Source organism: Octodon degus, unplaced genomic scaffold, assembly GCF_000260255.1.
Source record: "Octodon degus isolate 3935 unplaced genomic scaffold, OctDeg1.0 scaffold00042, whole genome shotgun sequence".
Classification (NCBI taxonomy): Eukaryota; Metazoa; Chordata; class Mammalia; order Rodentia; family Octodontidae; genus Octodon; species Octodon degus.
In genome coordinates this window covers 2,355,532-2,362,502 of record NW_004524618.1, presented here as the reverse complement: position 1 = coordinate 2,362,502, position 6,971 = coordinate 2,355,532, and the positions used below count along the sequence as shown (strand labels likewise).

Genomic DNA, 6,971 nt, shown 5'->3' with positions numbered 1-6,971 from the left:
TTAATTAATTAATTAATTAATTAAAAAAAAATTCCAGTACCATGAGAGACTGAGGCCAGGCAAGTGAAATTCTGAGCATGATTTAAGTAAAGTTTTCTTGTAGGGTTTGAAACAAGGTCTCCCTGTGTAGCACAGGCTGGCCTTGAGCTTACAGGGATCCTGCTCCAGCCTCCCAAATGCCAGGATTGCAGGCATGCACTCCACAACTGGCACAAATTTAGGCAATTTAGCAAGAACTTGTCTCAAAATAAAAATTAAAAAGGGATGAAGCTGTCGCTTAGTGTGAAGGCCAACCAACATCACCAGAAATTAAAAAAAAAAACACTACGGCTCTTTCCTCTTCCAGTAACCATTAATGATGTATTCTAGTCAGATATGGTGGCATGTATCTGTAATTCTAGCACTCTTAGAGGCTGAGGCAAAAAGATCACAAATTCAGGTTCAGCCTGAGCAATTTAATTTAGCAAGACTTTGTCTCAAAAAAGAAACAAAGGAGACAAGAGTTTTGCTAAATCTCTGCATAGCCCAGGCTGAGCTTAAACTGGCATCCATCTTCCTGCACCTCAGTTCTGCAGTCTGCACCACTGCACCCAGCTGCCAGAATGTTTTTGTTTGTGGAGGTTGTATTTTATTTATTTGTGTGTGTGTGTGTGTGTGTGTGTGTGTGTGTGTGGCCAGCTCAGCCCACCAGGGGTGGGGCTGGCTGGCATGTGGTGCTGGGGGATTGAACCGCAGTCCCTGTGCTTTGCTAAGCTTGTTCTAAGTAGGTGCTTTAGACCACTGAGCCATCTCACGAGCCCTGGAGGTTGTATTTTAGTACAGGGTCTACAGTGTCTCACTACACAGATTGGACTTGTAGTGATCCTCCTGTTTTCAGCCTCCCAAGCGGTAACACCACACCCAGTCTCAATCAATCACTGTCTCAGCATGCCTTGGGGTGGGGGGCAGCACAGCACTCTGGGGATTGAGCCTGGTCCCTGTGTCTGTCTAAGTGGGCTTCAATCTGCTGAGCTATTTGGCTGGTCCTGCCAGGATGTTTTTGAATAGGTAAAATCTGGTCATTATTTTACCTCTTCCAGTTATAGCCTGTTGGGTGTTGGGTTTTTTCTTGTTTTGTTTTTTTGGTTGTTGTTGTTGTTGTTTTCAGGGGGTGGATGTGGCTTTTTGAGACAGGGTCATGCTATTTAGCCGAGGCTGGCCTTGAACTCCCTTTATAACCCAGGCTGACTTCGAACTCCTGGAGACCTTCCTGCCTCAGCCTCCCATGTGCAGAGATTACCGTCATGTGCCACCATAACCAGATTGTTTCTGGAAGCCTGAGGTCATTGTCACAAAAACACAGCCCAGGAGACCACCACAATGTCTCCTCCATGGTGGGCCTTGCGCGTGCTGCAGACACTCTGCTCCCAGCCCTGTGGCAGCCTGCTTGTGTCTCTACAAGCTCCCCCACAGGACCGGTGCCTCGCCCAGTCTTGTGCACAGAGCACCCCCAGCCGGGCTGTCAAGGTGAGCTGAGGATGGGACTCCTCCTTGCTGGGCCCACACATAGCGCCCAAACCCTTGGTCATTGAGCTACAGCCCCAGCCCTTGAGAAGCTTGTGAGGCTGCAGGCACTGGAGGGTGCAAGGGGCGTGCAGGGGCGGGGCGGGAGGCTGTGCGAGTAAGGCGAAGTTGTCAGGGCCCCAGCGCCTGGTTTCACAGAAGGTGACAGAGACCAGAACCTGAGGTGTGTGTGGAGCAAGCACAGGCCATGCAGGTCCCGGGGTCCATCCTCAGCACTGCAGGAGGAAAGAGTGTGAGAGACCCAGCAAGGAACTATGAGGGAAAAAACAATCATGATTTTGTAAGGAGGAAAGGTAGTTTGAAGGTCACTTAATTAGTTTAGTAGATAGTACCGTGGTGTATAGAATTGGGTAGTTAAGACTGGGATTTCAAGGTTAATGAGATTAGATTATGGTTAATAGAATGATATAAATTTGGAGAATTTAACCATTATTTGGAATGGGTTATTTAATAAAAATGTTAATTAAGGAGGGAATCTGCTCTCTAATGTCCTTTAATAGTAACCTTTAGGGACCAGAGAAAGGTCATGGAGTTTCTCTGTGGAAATGATTTTCGTCATGGGCCGTGACCTTCTGTGGCCCTCTGACCTGGGCTCCGTCTACCCCACCAGCGCATGATGGTCAATGCCCACAGTATTCCCCAAAGTGAAAGACTTCACGAGGCAAAGATCTTTTTTTTTTTTTTTTTTTTTTTTTTGTGGAACCGGGGATTGAACTCAGGTCCTTGCACTTGCCAGGGAAGCGCTTATTCCACTGAGCCATCTCCCCGGCCCCCTGAGACAAAGATCTATAAGCTGAAATTGTTTGATTCGCTTTCAGACTTGATACTGGGTAATATAAAAATTCTCTGAATTCCAAGTTCATCCTCCCTGCCCTTCTCTGCTGCCCAGAAGCTGGTCAGCAACATGTGAGCCCTAGAAGGAATTGCACATGAAGTAGGCCCAACAGGCCACAACTGGAACCACAGTTCTGAAGACCCCGAAAGAAAATGTAGAAACACTTGGTTCAGAAAGCTCGGTATGAGGGGCCAGGGAGATGGCTCAGTGGAATAAGTGCTTCCCTGGCAAGCGCAAAGGACTGAGTTCAATCCCCGGTTCCACCAAAAAAAAAAAAAAGAAAGAAAGAAAGCTCAGTATGTTGGGGCTGGGAAGATGGCTCAGTGGAATAAGCGCTTCCCTGGCAAGCGCAAGGGCCTGAGTTCAATTCCCGGTTCTGCCAAAAGAAAAAAGAAAGCTCGCTATGTGGAAGAGCATGCCTCCAACTGCAGTGCTCAAGAGGCTGAGTCAAGAGGATCCCCATAGGTTCAAGGCCAGCCTGGACTACACAGCAAGACCCATCTGAAAAAGGGCCTGGAATTTCTGGTACAAGGGAGGTGTTGAAAGACCAAATCTGTGTGCTGTGGGTGCACCTGGGAAACCTACCTCACACCAGCAAATGTATTCGAGGGAATGGCCACTTGGGTGCCACTTGGGTGTTGTACCACATTCCTGTGGCCAGCGGTGATGGTCAGCAAATGTGGTCTGCTGCTTCACACTAGTTAAGTGTTTTTGTTTTGTTTTGTTTTTTAGTTAAGTGGTTTAAAGATGTGCTTAGAGATTATAGAAGTTGGTGATTTCGGGGCCGGGAGATGGCTCAGTGGAATAAGCGCTTCCCTGGCAAGCACAAGGCCTGAGTTCAATCCCTGGTTCTGAAAAAGAAAAAAAAAAAAAAGAAGAAGAAGAAGTTAGTGATTTCTGGGATGGTTGTAGGATCTGGTTCCCTCTTAGTTACATTTTTTGTTTTGTTTTGATTTTTTGGCGGAACCGGGGATTGGACTCAGGCCCTTGTACTTGCCAGGCAAGTGCTTATTCTACTGAGCCATCTCCCCAGCCCCTTAGTTACATTTTCACAGCTGAGGCACAGTACCTGGTACCCACAAATTAAAAGAGGAGAAATTTATTTTGGCTCACGGGCGCATAGGGGCTTCGCTGCATAGTCAGCTGGTTGCAAGACAGTGTGGCTAGCAGAAGAGGAATGGCTGTGGCACGGAGGCAAGAAGCAGAGGACCAAGGAGGAGCGCGGGAGACTCTGGGCCCCTGCCCAGGGACTCCTCAACTCTGGGGAGATGGCTAGAAATAAACCAGAGCACCCCTGATCACGCGCTCAGGGCAGACATGCTGCCTTCACACGCTGCTCAGATGCTCTGAGGGGTGCACATCGACTTTGGAGGGCATCCAGACAGTCTGGATGCCGACGAGGAGGCCCATCCATCTTGCCTGTCAAGAGCATGAAAGGGCCGGCCAGATAGCCGCAGACTAAAGCACCTGCTTGGGCGGAGCACAAGGATTGGGGTTTGATCCCCCACACCACAAGCTGTGCTGGCCTCGCCCCCAGGGCGCACTGAGACAGTGACTGAGACTGGACGTGGTGGCACGTGGCTGTAATCCCAGCACTGAGAAGCTGAACACAGGAGGAGCACTACGAGTCCGATCTGCACAGACCCTGTAGGCCCTGCACTGAACACAAGAGCACAAGATGCTGGAGGAGAGCGTCAGTCTTAGGAGCTCTGTCCTGCTGAAAATCTCAAGTCCAGGGAAGGGATCCAGGTGTGTCGGCGGAGGGAGGCCGTGTGGAGAGACGCAGTGGAGGCAGCCTTGGGCCCTGGAGGAGTCTCCTGCCCTGGCCCGCGGACGCAAGGCTTGTCCTGTCCCTTCCCAGGTACCTCAAAAACAGTGAGCTAGCTGGGGTAAGCGGCAGGGTGGAGGAAGCCACCCACTTCACCATCTGGCCCGAGTCCACCCCCCCCCCCAACTGGCCTTGCTGCTCTTGTCTCCGGTGTTTGAAAACATTTTTCTCCTAGACAGCGTGTTTCTATGTCTTCATGACTTTCTTATCTCTGGGATAAAAGAAGTAACAGCCCTGACTTAAAGGAGTACAGAGACTAGGCCTGGTGGCATGTGCCTGTAATCCCAGCTCTTGCTCTTGGGAGACTGAAACCAGGAGGATCACTACAAGTCCGATCTCTGTAGTGAGACCCTGTAGACCTTGTGCTACATACATGAAAAAGGTACAAAAAGGACAGATTGATTTCGACCATGGATTTTGGAGGTTGCAAACCAGGGCCAGCTGGCTCCAAGGCAGAAGAGGTGTGGTGCAAAGGGCTTGGTGGGCCACAGCTGCCCACCTGGAAGCTAGGAGGGAGAGAGCCACCTCTGCTGGCCAGGCCCACCTCCAGCAGCAGTCCCCGAGGAGTGCAACTCCTGAGCACAGCCTTGCTGTGTGTGTGTAACTGTGTGTGTGTACATGTGTAAAATTATCCTGGCTCTGGATTTCTTTCAAGTCAAAGATGGTAGTTGTGCTTGTAGGGTTTTGCTTTATTTTGTTGCAGTTTTATGTAGTACTGGGGACTGAACCTGACACCTTGTGCAGAGTTTCATCCCACTGCCCTTCTTCATATGTTCATTTGGTGATCGGCTTATGTCTGAGCCAGTCCTCCTGCCTCAGCCTCCCAGAGAGCTGGGATTACAAGCTCACACCACCATATCCAGGAGGACCAGCAGTTTTTACCTTGTCTCAGCACAGAGAACCAGCCTGCACTGTGGCTGTGAGCTAGCAGAATGCCAGCTGGCTGCTGCTGTCCAGTACCCCTCATGTCCACCTGGCATTTTCATCTGCCTCCAGCTCCCTCGTGTCCTTCTCAAACTGGAGTAGAGGTCAGGTCACAGTCTATCCACGCCCATAGACAGGGCCTCCAGTAGCCCGAGCAACCTAGTGCCTCAGTGAGACCCCATCTCAAAATAAAGGGGGCATTGAGGAGGCTCAGTGGGAAAGCCCTGGGCTCAGTCCCCAGCCCCGTGCACATAGCCAGGACTGCTGCTTTCTAGGCCCTACCCAAGTTCTTACTCCAGGTGTAAGTGAACTTATCTGTGAGGCAGACCTTTATTTTTATTTTTTATGTATTTTGCATAGGGTGTCACTGTGCAGCTTGGACTCATAGTGATCCTCCTGTTTTCAGCCTCCCCAGCGCTGGGATTACAGGCATGCACCATCTCACCCAGTCTCAGTGGTGTCTCTACATGCCTGGGTGTGGGGCTGGTGTGGCATGTGGTACTGGGGACCGAACCCTGGTCCCTGCACTTGCCTAAGCAGGCGCTTAGTCTGCTGAGCTATCTCCCTGGCCCTAGACCTTTATTTTTAAATTTTCAAACCTTTCTAGGGCCAGGGAGATAGTTCAGTGGCTTAAGCACTACCTGGCAAGCACAAGTCTTGAGTTTGATCCCTGGTACTGAAAAAAAGAAAAAGCCTTTCTGTAGACTAAAAAAGTGAGCTGTGTGTGTGATTTTGCTACCTTCCTGATACAGTGCCCTTTGTCACTAGAAAATATTAGTAGCAGGCAGTATTTTATGTGTGCTACCACCAGCTGCTGCTTGGCCCCAGGGGCCCAGTGGCACAATAGGACAGGCTGCATGGCTCAGCGAGCGCGCACGCCCTGCATCACATCAGCTTAGAGCAATCACCGACAGGACGCAGTCAGTGTGGCTGGCTGTGCAGACCAGTCCCCCGACCGTGGCTGCACCGCTTCCTTCCCAGCACCCGGCGTGATGGATGCTCTGAACTGAGAGCAAATTAGAAAGCGCAGTGCAGCTGGAGACCACCCTCTCCGCAGAAGGAAGTGGCCACCGCGCGTCCCCGCGAGGCAGGTTGGGTAGGGGCAGCTTCCGATTCTGCCAGTGGTTACTGTGGGAATGATATTGTGATGCGGAGGAATTTATTTCTTTTTCGTGAGGCCTAACAGCTTAGTCTTTGAAGTCCAATGATGTTTTTTGCCCTCTATTGAATTGAAGCTAATCAATTCAAATTCAGTCTCCTCGAGACTGGTCAGAGGCAGGTATGATGGTGGAGGAAAGCAGGGCTGTTTGTACTAAAGGTTTCCGTCCCGTAGTGAAGATCAAATGTACAGGGAATTGGTCAAACCAGTTTTAACAATAAAGGTTCAACTATTAAACAAACCCATGAGTTCACTGCCTTCTTTTTTTTTAAGTTTTATTTTTATTTATTTGTGTGTGTGTGTGCGCGCGGCCAGCTCAGCCCACCAGGGGGCGGGGCTGGCTGGCATGTGGTGCTGGGGGATTGAACCGCGGTCCCTGGGCTTTGGACAGCTCACTGAGCCATCTCATTGAGCCATCTCACCAGCCCCACTTCCTTCTTTCAAGTAAGCGATCCCCTTGTCTGTATGCTGTGTAAAAACAAAGCCTGGGGGCTGGTGAGATGGCTCAGTGGTCTAAAGCACCTATTTAGAACAAGCTAAGCAAAGCAAAACACAGGGACCGTGGTTCTATCCCCCAGCACCACATGCCAGCCAGCCCCGCCCCCTAGTGGGCTGAGCTGGCCACACACACACAAAATAAATAATTTTTTTTTAAATCTATT

General features: G+C 50.2%; 1 protein-coding gene across 1 annotated transcript in view; it reads left to right on the top strand.

Moving 5' to 3' along the window:
- The window catches only part of Arl3 (ADP ribosylation factor like GTPase 3), a 46,464-nt gene that overhangs the window by 36,191 nt on the left and 3,302 nt on the right, over window positions 1–6,971 (top strand). The gene's annotated exons all lie outside the window — the stretch shown is intronic.